The following is an 18,949-nucleotide window of genomic DNA, read 5'->3' as shown; positions in this document are numbered from 1 at the left end:
ATCTTTATTTCTTACCAGCTTCTCTACTTCTGTCTTACTTTGTAACATTCCTGATGTGATTTTGCGTCCATCTTTGGTCATAGTTTTACCTTTCCTTAGCTGTATTGTCATGCTGGAATTGGCCAAGTGTATTTCAGTGACAAACTGTGAGAAAAATAGATAATTTGTATCTTTAGCAAATCTTGCATCAATGTTGAAAAGCCTTGACTTGAAGTAAGCACTTGGTGTGAGTTTAAGGCGTCTCTTTTCATCCAGTGTATTCTGACCAGTAGGAAACTGCACAGGAAATGCCATGGCTTCCAAATGAGGAGTTCTGAAGAAGCTAACAGGATTGTTTCTTTCTGCAGGCGCCACACAATATGTGTTATCAGTGAAACAGAGAATCTCTTCTGAAATGTCTACAGGCTGCAGACAACTTTCTAGAGCAAAACCTCCATTGTTCAAATCACTTTCTGGTTCCTCAGGATTTTGTTCCTCTGGTTGTTCATCACAGGATACCATATTAATATCTTGTTCACTTTCAGACTCAGTTTCACACAAAAGGGCATCTTTTTCATAGTTGTCAATTTCCATTAAATCTGCTTCATTATAATCATCACTTGCCATGCTGGCTTCATCACTGCTGTCATCATCAGGTAACGTTGGATCACAAAGCAATGCATCGTCTCTGATAACAATATCTGTGTACTGTGGATGAATCTGTTTGAGTTTACGCAGGGCTTGGATCAGTTTAGACCAGGTGACAGTCTGGAACAGCTGATGGCCTTTGTAGCACAGTCGTCTTTTCAGCTTGATCCTCATTATCTGTGATTGGTTTCTGAGCCGAGGTAAAGAGTCAACTGTTTGTTGGACCTCAGATGGTACACACACCACATTACCACGTATGAGTCTTTGTCTGCCCTTTGGAAGAGGAATAATCTTAGCAAATGGTATGCATTTGGCAATCAGATGTCTCTCCAGAATGTTGAGATCACACAGTTCAGCTGGAATATCCTGCAGTTCTAAACCATTGACAGCAGCAAGCCTTGGCATGCGTCCACTTTTGAGGGAACTGTGACACGTGTGACAGATATACTCCTTTTTTCTCTCAACTGGAAAGCTGCAGTGATCATTACATGCTTCATCACACATATGAACAAATTTACCAGTTAGACACTGTTGAGCTACAGTTTGGTGTTTTGAGTAATTGTTTCTTTTGCAGATTTTCACCTGATTAGGAAAAGAAGCTTTTAGACAAACAGTACAAACATAAGATGGTGCTGACTTAATGTTTGATCTGAAACAAGATATGGCCTCATTCATTAAACTGTTATCTGGATGAGACTGTAAACTTTCAGCTGGCCGATGCATCTGACGATATTTTCTTTTTATGTTCATTGCACATCTGATATTATGCATCTGTCTAAAAGAAAAACACTTCCAATATTTTACTCTCATTCGTTCTCTCATATTGTCCTTGTGTTGGTGCTGAAATTGTCTCTCTTCTCCATAACGTTTCGTGATGTAAGATCGTTTTTTCTGTCTAAATTCTTCACTTTCTTTATAGAGTTTAGAAACATATGACCGCATGTAAGCTTTATGTTTCTCTCTGAATTCAGTGCAAGTCCTGTAAGTTCTCATTTCACGATCTTTCTGCTGTTGTCTGAATATAGGAGATTGTCTATAAGATTCTCTATATGTTTTTCTCATACGTTCCTTCTGCTTTTCTCTGAATATAGGATTGTCTTTATACATCCTTATGACACGTTCTCTTTTTTTGTGTCTAATTTTAGCACTTTCTCTATAGATTCTTCTCAAATGTTCTCTCTGTTTCTCTCTATATGTAGCATTTATTTTATACAGATTATTTTTGTACACACTCTTCTTTTGTCTGTGATCAGGATCATTAGACTTTCTACTGGAATTTTTTTTCTTTGCCTTAAAGCTTTCATCAAAAGTGTACATCTGTCTTTCTTTCTTTTTCTGATTTTCCTTCCTTTGTGGTAGTTTTTCTAGGGCCAATAATCTTCTCCTCATTTTTTTCCTTTTCTGTTTATTACATTTTAAAAGTTTATGTGAGAGTTGCTCTGCTATCTTAGTTGAACAGGAGGCAGTGTTTGGATCATTCTGAGGAACAGAATCTGATGTTACCTGAGTTTCTCTCACAGAAGATACAGATGTTTCTTTTTGTAAATAATCAGAAGTATTGTGGTTGTTTTCAGTAGCAGTCTTCTCGTCTGAATAATCCACTCTGGATGACTTCACATCAGTGGTTATAGTGCTGGTCACAGTTTTCTGTCTCTGCTCAGTGGATGTTTGGGAGTTTAATTCATGAACAGGTTCATTTAAAGCTAGAACACTTGAAGCAGTTTTTCTGTATTCGGTGAGTTGATTAGCATCTCTTTGGTCAGCAGCGTTTCCACTGTGAAACTCGACAGGCTGTAGCTCATAAGTGCAGGATGAGGCAATGCTAAACATTCTGTATATGCGTTTGATCCTGTCAATCATGTCGTTAAGACGTGTGAATTTTAACATAACTGCAGTTCCACCACTTACACCTAGCAACAATGGCATTCCTGTTGACTTACGTGGGTGAGGGTCAAAATATGCATATTCACCAGAAGTCAGCCTGCAAACTGCAATGACGTTTCCTCCCATGACTAGCAAAGCATAGCGAACCGCTGAAACCAAACACTGTAGTCCCTGTTCAAGGCTCGGAAAATGATCTGTACCATCAAATGTGCCGTAACGAGCAAACTGAGACATGTCCACTTGATACTCGTGTCTGCGGCTGGTGACCACTGTGGGAAGCTCATTGCAGGCTAGAAACACACTGTTCACAAACCTCTTTCTGGCATCTGAATATACGGCATGGCCTTTGTCCAACACACGGTTAAGATCTGCTCTGGTAATGAATTCATCCTCATGTAAGAATGACAGGAAAACCAAACTGTTAGCCATGCATTGCTGATTCCGGTACTTTCCATACTTAGGAGAGGCCTGGCTTCGGGACGCACAGATGCTACTCACTCGTGGACGACTTTCACTGTTTGTAACCTGTACATGAGACGGTCCTGGAGTTAGTCCATCATGCTGTGTTTGTACAGTTACCTGGTGTTCAATATGGTTTACCTGCGTAACTTTAGGTTTTGGGACAGACACTGAGGGAACACCTCTCTTTACCACATCTGCATACGACACAGTGGTTGTCTGAACGCTGCTCTGCACTTCTGTACTGGGAATAGTTGTGACAGACACCTTTACCTGCTCACTGCTCTGAGAAACATTTACCTGTTCTTTCTCCTTTTGACGTCTAAGCTTCTGGGACTGCGACCTTTGACCTTTTCTTGGCATTTTGTTGAAGTATAACCTGGAGCTTATATGTGTTTATACACAAATGTAAACAAAACTCAACCTTGAAACACAGAAAAACGTATAACTCTTTAAGTTACTATTAAATCTGAGAAATGTACAATTATACTATGTTAAAATGTTCTTATGAATATATAAATATATGTAAAAATCTGATTTGTACTCCAAACTCAAAATAAAAGATATTCAAAGTTCTCTGGAAACACTTTGGTCCGTTTTATTGTAGCCTTTTCAGAAATTACACAATTTTTCTTCTTATATTTTTTTTAACCAGACTGGTAAATAATTAGAACTTCTGTAAAGAGATATGCCGAATAAATCTCAAAAATCAACAGGCTATAATAAAAATCTTAGCTCTAAAATTTAAAATTTAAATCAAATATATGGAGCTGTGGTGGTGTGGTGATCAGATGACAGGCGATGAGGATTCTTCAGCTGGATGTTCTGCAGCAGTCAGGAAACAGGAACTCTGGTCCTCAGGCAGCTTCTCGATGATACTAACTGAATACTTACACTGAGTGACAAATGGGTTTGTCCTTAAATAATAATAGTATAAACTTGCAGTCAAATGTTATAGCCAATTAAACAGACTAGCAAAATGTATTTGGATCTAATTTATTATTTATGTGAATATAGCGGTCTGAATGTATGTATTACAAAATAACCAGATTCTCTTATTAGAAATAAACCTTTAAAAAGGTGATATTTTATATAATTTATCAAAGTAAGCCAAACTATCAGTGTTAATTCCAAAGTTTAATGCAAAATTAAAATGACAAATGGAGGGCTGTGTAAGAAGTTTCTACTGTAAGTTCTACTGTACTGTAATTCTACAACTATGCTTTCAACTTTCTACTTGTAATTTCCAGCAAAAAGACTGGATGTGAGAGAGTTTAACGATAGGAAAGAAGGAGCAGTGAGAGCAGAGACCTCTCAGAATTCTGTAACAGATCGATGAAGTACTGGTAACTTCAATTTCCCAAAAATGGGGCCATGTCAAAACTTGATTATTCCAGTCAAAACTTGATTCCAGTCAAAATTTGATTCCAGTCAAAAACGTGATTTTTGATAACTTAGATAGAGCTTGTGGGATAGAGTGAAGCAAGATAGAACGTCTTGTCAAAATAGATAGAGTGGGGAGAGTGATAGGACAGACTGAATTGCTTGTTAATGATAGAGGGAGAGAGCTTCTGTAGCAGGTCACCTGTAAGACAAAGAGGGACTGGAATTAGACATATTTCCAATAAACCTGGCTTTACTGTATTTTTCAGACAATAAGGCACACTTAAAATCTTTAATGTTCTCAAAAATAGACAGTGCGTCTTATGTATTCATTCTGGCTGTGCTTACTGACTTCAAACCAATTCTATGTGGGACACGGCGCTGAAAAATCTCTCAAAATGTTTTAGTACGACTTTGGTAAGCTACAAAGCCGCACCCACTTAATGGATTGTCGGTACTGTAGTCAGGAGCCTCGTGGTGTAATTCGCACTGTACTTCAACGTAATAGGACGCTGTGTGTGTGCATAAGGACCTGGCACCAGTTAAGAGACATACTTGTGAAGCAGATTTCAAACTGATCAACCCATGGAGAATTTGTGAAAGAGGAAAAAACAGAAAAAGTGAGTGTATTGTTCTATATTTTATGTGTTACTGAACAATGTTGCGAGTTCTTGTAAATGAGTTGAACAAAGCTTGACTTATCTGACTGTTTTGTTTGGCTTAATGTCCCTTGTGCTTAAAACAGACCCATTCATTGCCCTTATGCCTTATAATCCTAAAATATACAGTACAGATGCAATATTCAATGGTGGTTGAACTGTTATAAGGACATTCTGCATTCTGCATTCTGTTAACACAATAAAAACAGAGTCTATTGACTTAAACCAAGATGTGCTGCAACAGTTGCTGTAAATATTACATGGTCCAAATAAACCTACACACTGACATTACAGCAGTCAGTTTCAGTCTCCCTGCTCTACATTAACTTTACATCCACTCAACTCAAATTTATTGATTCATTGCCCAAAAAGAACACAAATCTTTTCTCACATTTGCCTAAAAACATCTTGATGATCACCAAGAGCTGTGCTGACTCACTGCACTAAACTGAGCCTCTTATAGTGAGAGAAACATTTCAGAAAAACAACAGCATTAAAGTCAAACTTGGTGCTGTTACTGTGATGGTCCAGAGTTCCTTTACTACTTCAGGACCTGAATCATGCCATCAGGTCCTGAGCTTCAGTTTAATCACACTCAGGATTCACAGCAAGAAATGGATAAATTGATCCAAAAAATGCAAGGAACTGTGAATGAAACAAAACTCTTGGTGTAGACTAATCAGATTCTGGACTTCAATGAAATTGAGATACTTGGCATGGCCTGAAACCCTATATTGGACCTTAATTAAAAACAATCCTGAAAGTAGAGTGTTCCAAAATCCCCCCAGTGATGTAAATCAATCATTACTAGTTACTGTAAATATTTGATGGTAGTTGTTGCTATCAGGGCTTCCACATGTGGGTATTAGAGAACAACTGTTTTTTACATTATACCAGGATGTTCTGGTTTGCATTTCTGTGCTTCATAAGTAAAATCATCACTGTAAAACTGCTTTTTGTATTTATCCAGGTTATCTTTGTTAGATGATTTGAAACATTTAAACGTGACAAAAAAATACAAACAAACGAAATCTGCGAGGAAGAAAGACTTCCCAGCACTGTACCTCAGACAAACCTTTACTTACCAGACTTGAGATGATCAGATGAGCAGTCTAAAGAAAGGAAACAATACATCAGATCATTGTGTAATGATTCAGACTGTTGAGTCTCTTCAGGTTAAAACTATTAGATACAAAGTAATTATTTAAATCAGAAGCAACAGAAAACTTCATCAGATTTTAGTTAGTTTGGACAGAATATGTAAATCCCAAAATACATGTATATATTGAGATGTTACAGCAACAACAGTGGCACACCATTTTTGTAATTAGAATTAAAGTGTAAATGGACTGATTCTTATATAACTCTTTTCTACTCTCCTGGAGTACTCAAAGTACTGTATACAACATACCACATTCACCCAATCACACCCATTCTCACAAGCACTTCATCTGTACTCAGTGCTTTCTAAGTACATTCACACTCCGATGGATGCATCGGAGAGCAAGTTGGGGTTACTAAAGTCACTAAATAATTAATAAACTAATTTAACTTATAGCGTAAATAAAGAACACACTGGCTTTAATATACCAAAGACTGCCCACTCACAACTCTAGTTCTTAGTTTTTTTCTTATTGCTCAAGCGTTTAAGCTACCACTTATACTGACTGTCCTAAAACATGTATGATTTGATAAGCCATCAAATATTAAAATCAGAAAAATGTGCTATTAAACTTCAGGGACACTTTCAGGGACAGTCAGAGGTCCTGTGTGGGGGCTTTGCTGCGACAGATTATAAATCCTATGTGTTTTTGCCCATAAGCAAATGGCAAGATGTCACAAAAATCTAAACAATTGTATATAAATTGTAAACATGTTACACAACCCCAAGGTCCATATTGCTTCAGTTACAATCATTGTTTACTTACTGCAAACGGCAAAACCAAGCTTCTATTTCACTCCGTCTAACGAAAGACAAAGAACAAAAATACAGAATGAGATAACTCAGATCAGCATCAGAATCAATAATGCATCACTCTCTGTAGTCAAAAAGATTCAGTAAACTTCTTTGTTTACCACACCTGGAATACAAACAACAAAATTTTTCTACACCTTATTAAAGGTTGCCATGTTCATTAAATGTAATTTCATCTATCTGCAATAAGCCACACAAGTTTCTTAGTCATGTTATACCCTAATAGTCCAAGGAGCTTGGAAAGAAAAGCGTCTGAAGTTCTTTAAGTCCGGGTTCATACGCCTTTTTTAGGGTCAAATTCAAGCACTTTTTAAGCACTTTCAAGGTCCCTTTTCAAGCTTTTCAAGCACATTGATGCTTCTTTCCTGTGTGACAAGAAATAGGAGATGTTTGTTTGTTTGTTGGTTGTTTGTTTTGTAAGTTAATTCCCAATTAAACTGTTTTGTTGCTAGCTACATTGCTGTCTGTATTATTTCTGAAGTCCTAAATGATCACCTTTAAAGTGTTTGTGCTAATAACATCATGCACAGTTAGACAGGCATGGAGAACAGCACTGACTGGGAGAGGCTTTGAACAGATCACATAGTTAAATTCAACATATAAGACTTTAAGAATGCACAAGCATCTACTTAAAATCTATTGAATTTATCATTGATGATATTATTATGTACAATTCCAATGTATTTTGTTCATCTCCCTTAAATAAACAGGCAGCCTTAAAGTCTGAAATATTCATATACAAATACACAAATGTGTGTACTGTCTCGGTGGCCTCAGTGTGAGCTTGAAGACATTTATAATGTTTAAGTAGTTTAATGTGTAGGTGCTGACCATAAACACATTTGGAGTGAAAGCCGGGGAATTTTGGTAGCACAGAAACAAGTGGCTATTCTTTGTGACCATATGGATTAACCCCTCATATTACCATTATTTCAGCCAAAGGCACCAAGTTAATAGCCAAAAAAAGCTGCAGCAATACACACAAATATAAACAGTACTTTGTGACAACTTTGCTTTTAGCCTTTAACCCTCTGGTGTCCAGGGTATAATTAGCCCTATTTGACTATATTTCACCTTTTGCAAGATAAAGAGTTTTTAATCTGTTATTTTTCATTTTGATATACTGTATCAGCACAATTTTATCTAAATTCCGACCAATTTTAAAATGCCAGTAGAAAGTGATATTTTTGACTGTAAAAACCATAAGCATGTTTAACAAATCATTTTCAAAACTTGAAATGCAAATAGAAATTGTAACTTTTAAAAAAATGCACAAGTTTTGCATACAAAGTTATATGGTACTATTCACCTAAAAATTCAGCCAGGGCTCAGACATTTTTCATATAACCATTTCATAACTATTTACAAAACAGAACAGACCAAGTGTTCTGCATCAAATAAGAAGGCACACAAATTATTTATGCAACTCCCTAAAATAGTTTGTGTCCACTATAACACAGATGAGAACAGCACAGGGATAAACCTGCGACTGTGACGTTCACTAGTAGAACTGACACACAAAACAAAACAACGACTAGCCTACACACTAATTACACAAGACAACACACTAACTTGAGACTCCAAACACGGTAAACGTCACAAATCTCTCACAACTGAAAATTCAAGCCCTTTTCAAATCTTGAAAGGACAACATTAAATTTCAAGCATTTTCAATGATTTCAAGCACCCGTACGAACCCTGTTAAGTTCTTCACTTCTTCACTGAAGAAGCTTCTCATATGACAGGTGAAAAGCTTCAAGCAATTTAAACAAGTCCAGACACTTTCCTTTCCAAACTCCTTAGACTTCAATGACCTGGATGACTGAGAACCTTCACAGACATAATGCTCTAATACTTTGATGCTATTAAATAACATATTTGATATCATAAGAAATTACTTGCTACACCCAGCACTGAACACTTTATCAAATGGTAACAAAACAATTTCAAAGCAGAAACAATCATAAATAAATGCTTGGATTATATATTTGTAGGCTCATTTGACGTGGCCTGGAATGAAATTCTACTACCTAAAAGTATTATCAACTGCACACAGTATCATTTAGTATATTTTAATATGCTGGTGTTTAAAACAAATATCTACATACCACATTAACAATATTAATAGCTCACTGCTGCAGTTTATTTATTTGAAGGTGGGCTCATTTTTATTTCATTAATTTTCCACAAAGTGAGAAGTCAAACAGAGCTGCAAATTAAAGTTTTATTTAAAAGCGGGTCTGCACAAACAAGTGTTTGTTAAACAGTTATTATAAATTTAAAGTGTCCTTCCTATTAAGAGTTCTTATTATTCTTGTAGTAACTACGTGTTTTATCCTCATTCTCTCTCCCTTCCGTTAATTAACCTGCAACACAGACACATGGGCACAGGCACGTGACTCTTTTTCAGTCAGAAGCGGTAAAATGGCTCCTTTGAAGTTGCCGAACCTGCCACTCCAGCAGTTAATCAATGGCGGCTCGTTACAAAACATTATAACCTAAAGCCTGTTTTAACCGAGTGATTTGTGAAGAGGAGAACTAACTGCACCTTCTGTAACAGACTCAGAAATACTAACACACTAAATGAAGGCAAAAAAAACAACACAATAAACTGCAGTAAACAGTCAAATGAACCCTCATTTCACACTGGGACTTTAGGAGCGCTAGGAGTTAACATTGGGTTGTCAGGACTATCTTCTATATAACTCCTTTAAAAGCAGCCATTGTGTTACTTTAATGTGACTTATACTTCAACTGGCTTTAAAAGTCAGTAACAATAACTCAGGAAATCACTCAAACAGACTATAGACATTTCATTTCAGAGAAGAGAAGAGAAGTAGTGCTTACCAGCGGCAGTCGGAGAAAGTGGGCGGAGGGGCAGAATGAGCCGGAGACATAAGAAACAAGAGGCGTTCACGGGTAGTGGGATATCCCGCCATTACACAAATGGTCATTGAAAACGTAAAAAATGTATGTTAATTTAATTATTTATGTACAATACTTATTTGCTACAGAAAAAAACTAACAGAACTTTAATTCTATAAGTTGAATGAAAATTCCAAACAGTATTATTTGAATTTGAAATGATGACTAAAATTCATAAATTGATATCAGTGAATCAGAATCAGAAAGATATTATTGTTCCCCAATGGGCAATTAACATACAACAGAGCAGCATGATATTGAATGTAAGGACAGGACATAAACAGGCAATAAGAGGGAGATAATAAATATACAGAATATACAGTATATACAGTTTTAAAATTTATCAGCTTTAAAATTAAAGTGACTGCAAGGTGAATAAATAATAAAATATAACGCCATTATGTTAAAATGTAATGCATTATGGTAGATTTATTTAACTGACTGGAGGAATCAGAACAGTGTTCTGGACACCGTTCAACTCCAAGTGGCTGGTAAAGAGTTCACCAAACCTAAAAAACAGTGCAGGACAGTCTGCAAAGATGTGGAGTTAGTCAGACATTGTGCAGAGAAGATGAGGAACAAGTTCTAAAATACAGAACAATAAACACAGTCACCTAAGCATCCTCACTGCACTGCAGGACTCAGAGGTTCAGTGCCATGAGGCTTTTTAACAGCAACTACTCACATGTTCTTTTTACATTTATTTCATTTATTAAGATAAGATAAGATAAGATAACCTTTATTAGTCCCACACGTGGGAAATTTGTTTTGTCACAGCAGGAAGTGGACAGTGCAAAAGTTATGAAGCAAAAATTAGAATAAAATAAAATAAAATAAAATAAGAATAAATACAGTACAGTACAGTACAGTTCTAATAAAAATTGGTTGTAATAATATGAATTATGAGAGAAAGGGACTTGCCCCCACTCGTTCACCCCTGCTGCAGTGAGGTAAAGGTGAGGCTGTCTCCAACAACGCTCTTCAGTGAGGGTATAAAAGAAAACTATTTTTACTATAGCCTTAACAGGTACACTTTCTGAAACTACATGTTAAAGTAAAAATCACATGTGTATAAAAAATGTTTTCATAGCGTAGAACCCAGTTAATACAAAAAACTTGGCATCAATTACCAGTATTTAGTGTAAGGGTGGCTTCTACACACACAAAAACACAGGCTTCAGCCAGCACATAAGCTAATGTGCTGGCTAAAGCCCTAATTTCCTTCGGGATTAATAAAGTATTATGATTCTGATTAACGCATCACAAAACTTAGGGAAATTGACAATGACTGGAGTAATAGGAAAAATGAAGATAGTGTATAAACTATGCAATATACACTGCTCAAAAAAATAAAGAGAACAAAAATAAGACATCTCAGATTTGAATGAATGAAATATTCTTATTAAACATTTGGTTCTTTATGTAGTTTAATGTGCTGACAACAAAATCACACAAAAATTATCAATAGAAATCAAATTTACCAACCCATGGAGGTCTGGATTTGGTGTCACACTCAAAATTAAAGAGGAAAAACACACTACAAGCTGATCCAACTTTGATGTAATGTCCTTAAAACACATCAAAATTAGACTCTGTAGTGTGTGTGGCCTCCACGTTCCTGTATAACCTGTCACAAACAGAAAACTGATTAAACAGAAGTGTCACATGATCAAGAATTTACGCCAGTGTCCTGTTACTTTTAGACAGTAAGGAGCAGATGGCTAAGTTTATTGAACTCCACGAGACAGCTGGTGACGCAAATCTGAAGGCCAGACCGTCCAATTTCAGAGCCGCTCACTTTCGGCCTACCCGGCCTCCTGAGAACCCAGCCCACGTAGACCACGAAGCCCGGGTCCTCAGGAGGTGTATGAATTTGGACACCGCCAAATACTATAATTTAGGATTTAGAAGAAATACTATGACTTTGTACAAATATGATACTTTGGTACAAATACTATGATTTGGTTTGAATACTATGATTTGAAACAAATACCATGATTTGGCAAAAATATACCATGATTTGGCACAAATACGATGATATGGCAGAAATACTATGATTGGGTACAAATACTATGAATAGGCACAAATACTATGATTTAGCAGAAATACTATGTTTTAACATAACTAATATCTTTTGACAGAAATTTCTGCTAAAAGGTACTAGTTCCGCTTTTTAGCAGAAATACTGTAAAATACTATGATTCGGGATAAATACTATGATTTGGGAGATATACTGTAATCAGCACATATACTATAACATGACAGAAATTCCTCCACTTATTAGTAATACTATAGCTTAACAGAAATGTTATGTTTTGGCACAAAAACCATGATTTGGCAAAAATACTATGATTTAGCAGAAATACTATGATTGAGCAGAAGTACTAAGATGTAGTAGAAGTACTTTGATTTAACAGAAATACTATTATGGAGTAGTAATACTTTCTGCAATCAGAGGTACTGCTTCTGTCTGCTTCATCAGGCTGTGTACTTGTATGTATTTCTGCCATGGAGCGTTAACAAGAATCTGAGGTCCGTATTAGACAAACTGCTAACATCATAAAACTTTGCAGAATTGTAATAAATTAGCAATATAAATTACAGGTCTGTGATAGTGTATAAATTTGTAGTGAAAAAAAACCATGTGGACCAAGGTGGAATTGAACCCACGACCTTTGGGCTGCAGACCCGTGTCATTACCAAATGCGCCACCGGCAAAGAGAGCCAGTGCCTGGAAAACAGGGAGATGAGCAGTCAGAATTAGATCGCGGTGAGCGGCGTAAAGCGCCGTTTTCTGGAGTTACAAAATGTCGTGTAACTCAAAAACTAGGTGGGATAGAAGCACAATTCCTTTACTGGGTGAATCAGCAGAATTTCATGAACTTTGACTGCGATAGCTCTTTGTACCTCCGTCGCGGAGATATGACGAGAGAAGAAACGGCTTCATTTTAAGAGTTTGAAAACAAACATAATTTATGGCTCAAGAGTTTGAAAACAAACGTAATTTATGGCTCAACAGTAAGATGACAGTAAAAACTGCTCCAACCGTGAGTGTCAGCAGTGTCTGAAGATGAATTGGCACAAGCCTCTCATCTTAACTTTGCTTTATTAAAATTATTGTGGCATGCAGATGAATCTTGCAAAGAAGCTCACAGGGAGAGATTGAGCCTGTATTTCCACCCCAAGCTGGTAGGAGGAGTTTTTTATTGAACATACTTGCTTGTGCCACAATGTGCTTCAAGGGTCATTAACAGCATAAAAAGAACTCACTTATGGTACTGCATTCTTCCTATAAAACAATAACTGTCAGTGACTTTGTACCGTAGTATAAACACAGCATTCAAGACAACAGTTAAAAGTAACGTAACCATAAACAATGAAACAAGAACATCTAAAATGCAGCACATGTCCCAAGGCATGATGGGAGAGAACTAGCTGTTCCCCCAACACGCCACATTATTTATGAATTATGATTTGGCAGAAACACTGGGACTTGGTATAAATACTATGATTTACATGAAATACTTTGACTTAGCAGAAATTCTGTAATCTAGCAAAAAGCACTTCAGCATAGCAGAAATTCTATGATTGATCAGAATTACTAGGATTTAGCACAAACACTATGATTTGTCTAAAAAAAACCCTTTATTTTGCAGTTATATTGTGATTATGGCAGAAATACTATGCTTTGGAACAAATACCAAGATTTGGCAGAAATACTATGAGCAGTAATAATATAACATAGCAGAAATACTGTTATTTTGTGGAAATACTATGCTTTGGCACAAATACCATGATTTGGCCAAAATACTATGATTTAGCAGAAATACTAAGATGTAGTAGAAGTACTTTGATTTAACAGAAATACTATTATGGAGGAGTAATACTTTAACATGGGAGAAATATTGATACAGACACACAAACATACACATACACAGAGCCTAAAGGGAACAGTGGCTGTTAAGAGTCTGGGCTTGGTATATCTAGGTCAGTTAAATTAGCTGCACCTGCTGTAATCAGCCCATACACACACAGACACAGAGAGAGGTATAAGTTTTCTGCAGTGTATTTCTTACATTCACATTCAGGATTCCCCTCGAACCTCCTGGTCTCAAGGCAGCTACTCATCTCACTGAGCCAAACTCATTCTCACAAAAAAGAGGTAGACAGACTGACAATTGTGCTGAAATTATCAGAAGCTGCTGAGAACTGTGCTGATAAGAGGCAAAAAGGATGAAAATTTTGCAGAAAAGAGGTGAATCAGCAGAATTTCTGCAGAAAAGAGGCAAAGAAGCAGAACGTTGCACTGAAAAGAGGTGAATCAGCAGAGTTTCTGCTGAAAAGAGTTTTTTTTTCTGAAAACCGCCAAAAAAGCTGGAATTTGTGCTGAAAAGGGGTGAAAAAAATGAAAATTTTGCTGAAAAGGGGTGAAGAAGCTAAAGCATACCAAATCAAAGTATTTGTGCCAAAACATGGTATTTCTGCCATATTGTGGTATTTGCGCCACAAAAGTTACTACATTACAACATGAATACGGATTAAAGATGAAAGAAACTGGCAACAAATTCCTCCACTACAAACCAGTCTGATACCACTTCTTTGCAGTGTTCACGTTTACTAAGGCACTACCCAAAAGGCGCCACAAGAGGGCACTCCAACACAAGAGATGACCTATGTACACTGATGCACTTAGTAACAGTCAGCCTCCTACTTAGCCACTACGTAATACAGCGATATTACAGTGTACAAATTGACATAAATTTGCAGGGGGAACAAACAAAGCAGGAACAAGCCCAAAACAATCAAATAACTGGGCTGCCATAGCTATCGCTAACTAGCACATACGCTAAAGGTAACTAAAACCAATACACACAAGTAGCAGGGTAAACATCTTAAGCATGGAACATTAACTCACGTTTATGTGACACACACCATCCCCAACAAATACAGGATGGGCTATTTGCTCCCCTTCCCAGCAGCTCTCTCCTCAATCGTTAGCCCAGGAACGAAGGAAGACCATCTAGCTCAGAAGTCCCATGAATTCCCTCACTGCTCAGAGGCTGCTTGGTAATGTAGCTCACACTAACACAGGTTTTTCTACAAGCACAAATACTATAACATAGCAGAAATACTGTGATTTTGTTGAAATACTATGCTTTAGGACAAATACTATGATATAGCAGCAATACTATGTTTTGGTACAAATGCTGCGCTTAGGCACAAATATTATGATTTGGCAGACACTATGATTTAGCAGAGATAATATGATTTGGCAGAAATACTAAACTTTGGCACAAATACTATAATTGAGTGCAAGTACTTTAAGATAACAGAAATACTGTGATTTAGCAGAAATACAATGTTTTTGCAGAAACACTGTAATTTCACTCAAATACTTTGAAATAGCCATAATACTATGATTTGGCAGAACATAACAGAAATTCTACGACTTAGTAGTAATACTGTAACATAACAGAAATATTAATTGGGCACAAATACTATAATTTGGCACAAGTACCATGTTTTGGCAAAATCCCATAATTTGGCACAAATACTATGATTTGGCAGACACTATGATTTAGCAGAGATAATATCATTTGGCAGAAATACTAAACTTTGGCACAAATACAATAATTGAGTACTTTAAGATGAGAGAAATACTATGATTTAGCAGAAATACAATGTTTTTGCAGAAACACTGTAATTTCACTCAAATACTATGAAATAGCAGTAATACTATGATTTGGCAGAAATACTATGTTTCAGTACAAATACTATGACAAAGCAGAAATACTATGACTTAGAAGTAATACTATAACAAAAGGGATTCCTCAAAATACTATGAAATTGCAGTAATTCTATGATTTGGCAGAAATACTGTTCTTCGTACAAATACATGCTTTGATACAAATACTATATTTTGATTTGAATACTATGATTTGGCACGAGTAGTATGATTTAGTACAAATACTACGAATTGGCAGAAATACTGTGACTCAGTAGTAATACTATAACATAACAGATATACTATGATTTTGCAGACAGTCTATGTTTTTGCACAACTAGCACAATATGGCAGAAATACTATGATTTGGCACAAGTACTATGATTTAGTACAAATACTCTTATTGGCACAAATACTATGTTTCAGTACAAATACTACGATTTCGCAATAATACTGGGTTTTAGCACAAGTACTGAGATTTGGGTGAAATACTATGATTTAGAAGAAATACTATGACTTCGTACAAATACAATGTTTTGGTTCAAATAATATGATTTGCAAAAAATACTATGATTTGGTACAAGTACCATGATTTAGTACAAATACTACAATTTCGCTCAAATACTATGAAATTGCAGTGATACTATGATTTTGAAGGAATACTATGATTTGGTAGAAATACTATGCCTTAGTAGTAATACTATAACATAGCAGATATAATGTGATTTTGCAGACATAGTATGTTTTTGCACAAATACTATGATTTCGTTCAAATACTATGGAATTGCAGTAATACTATGATTTGGAATACTATGATTTGGTAGGAATACTATGCCTTAGTAGTAATACTATAACATAACAGATATACTATGATTTTGCAGAAATTCTATGTTTTTGCACAAATACTACAACAACTACTACTACAAATACTACAAGAAATACAATGTTTGGGCAGTAATACTATTATTTGCTATAAATACTATTATTTGGCACATATACTATAATCAGCAGATATACTATAACATAACAGAAATTCTACGACTTAGTAGTAACACCATAATATAACAGAAATTTTAACTGGGCACAAATAACATGATTTGGCACAAATACCATGATTTGGCAAAAAGATACCATGATTTGCCACAAATACAATCATATTGCAGAAATACTATGATTGGGTACAAATACTATGATTTGGCACAAGTACTATGAATAAGTACAAATACTATGATTTGGCAGAAATACTGTGATTTAGCAGAAATACTATGTTTTAACATAAATAATATCTTTTCACAGAAATTTCTGCTAAAAGGTACTATTTCTGCTTTTTAGCAGAAATACTGTAATTTGGCATAAATACTATGATTTAGGATAAATACTATGATTTGGCAGATATACTATATTCAGCACATAAACTATAACATAACAGACATTCCTCCACTTAGTAGTAATCTCATAACATAAAATAAATATTATGGTTCTGCCCTAAAACCATGATTTGGCACAAATACCATGATTTTTCAAAAATACTATGATTTAGCAGAAATACTATGATTGAGCAGAAGTACTAAGATGTAGTAGAAGTACTTTGATTTAGCACAAATACTATTATGGAGGAGTAATATGTAACATGGGAGAAATATTGATACAGACACACAAACACAGAGCCTAAAGGGAGCAGTGGCTGTTAAGAGTCTGGGCTTGGTATATCTAGGTCAGCTAAATTAGCTGCACCTGCTGTAATCAGCACTTACACACACAGACACAGAGAGAGGTATGAGTTTTCTGCAGTGTATTTCTCACATTCAGGATTCCCCTCGAACAAATGGCCATAATTTCCTAACTGTAGGGGCTAGAACGCTCATTCTGACACCGTTTTGTTCAGAAGAGATGGGGGAATCTGCAGGTCTTCATAAATCAGAGATAAAATATAAATTATTAAAGATATATGACTTGTAATACACTGTAACTGAGCAGAGGCAAAGCAAAACTGCCTTGACTTGCCCTCAAACAATGTTTTGTAACTCTAAATCTATATGGAGCATCAAAATCATTCTTTCACCGTAAGAAACAGCAGGCTTTGGTGAACAGTCATGGGAATTTTCAGGTCTCTGTGGAAATCCATCAAAAAGATATGACGAGAGAAAAAAGTGCCTCATTTCCACAGTTTGAAATCTGAAGAAATCTGAGCGAGGGACAAATTTCCTATGCTCAAACAAGTGTAATTCATGGCCAAACGGTAATAGGTGAGGAAATAATTCTTGAATTGTGAGCATCAGGGATGTCTGAAGATATATTGGCACAAGCCTCATGTCTAAACTCTGTTTTGTTAAGGAGATATGACGATTTGAAAATGCCTCTCATTAGAGAAATCCAGCGCTGATTTTGAACAAACTCTCCATTGACTTTGTATGGAGAGTTTTCAGACTTTGTGTTGCTCTGAGGAGATTTGCAAAAAATGTGTAAATCCCACAAGAATGATAGTGACATTTTGTGAAAGCCAGCAAAAATACCTACGTTTTGATGTATAATTTGTGGGAGTTGAGTGGAAATTGAGTGAGTAGCAAGAAGTTGTTTAGACATGAAGAGAAAATTCAGAACGGACCAGCACTCACTCTGACTTAATTGCATAGCAACCATAGCAACGCATGTATTTTCTGAAAAATCACATTTTTGCAAATGAAAACTTAAAGAGGTATAAGATTAAAACGGTAGAAGATCTGAAAAAGCTGAATCATTCATGAATAGCCCAATAATCTGAGAACATTTTAAAGTTTGAATGGAGTTTCTAGGTGAAAGTATGACAAAGTAGTTAAGTTTCAAAAACAAGCAAGTTTTACCAGAATTGTGGAAGTTTTCCATTCATTTCAATGGGACAAATTAAAGGAAAAAAGTGTAATATTTTAAAAAGTATAATAGTAATAAACACCAAAAGATATAGCACCCATCTCCAGAAAGAGCAGAACAGTATAGAGTTTGAATGGTAAAAATCGGCTGAAAACTGAGAGAGTAGTTAAAGTCCAAAAAACGTACGGAAGCAACTAGAATAAAGTATAAAGAATAAAGAGAAACAGGAACTCAATAGTGTGGAAGCCCTTGAGGGCATCCACACAACTAGAAAATTTGCATTTCCTGCGAAAATGCTGTGTGGATGCCTTAACGCTAAAGCTGTCTGCTGAAAAGCTGAAAACGATGAAAAGTTGCAAAAAGTTTATGGTGGTGTGAAAAAAAAATGCCTCCCTGAGGACGGTTCGAACCTGGCCCTCCTGAGCTCAAGGCAGAGACTTATCTCACTGTGCCAAACTCACTCTC

General features: G+C 36.0%; 1 protein-coding gene and 1 long non-coding RNA gene across 3 annotated transcripts in view; one reads left to right on the top strand and one right to left on the bottom strand.

Annotated features, from left to right (window-relative positions):
- fhit (fragile histidine triad diadenosine triphosphatase) overlaps positions 1-18,949 on the top strand; it is a 291,013-nt gene that overhangs the window by 155,775 nt on the left and 116,289 nt on the right. The window lies entirely within an intron of this gene.
- Positions 4,465-9,884, bottom strand: LOC134627285 (uncharacterized). Its single transcript, XR_010093884.1, has 4 exons — positions 9,835-9,884; positions 6,941-6,976; positions 6,098-6,124; positions 4,465-4,555 (listed from the first exon to the last, which is right to left on the bottom strand). It is a non-coding gene; the product is annotated as an uncharacterized LOC134627285 (long non-coding RNA).

This window comes from Pelmatolapia mariae, linkage group LG5, assembly GCF_036321145.2.
Source record: "Pelmatolapia mariae isolate MD_Pm_ZW linkage group LG5, Pm_UMD_F_2, whole genome shotgun sequence".
Taxonomy (NCBI): domain Eukaryota; kingdom Metazoa; phylum Chordata; class Actinopteri; order Cichliformes; family Cichlidae; genus Pelmatolapia; species Pelmatolapia mariae.
The sequence above is the reverse complement of the archived record's forward strand: the minus strand, read 5'-3'. Positions and strand labels throughout refer to the sequence as shown.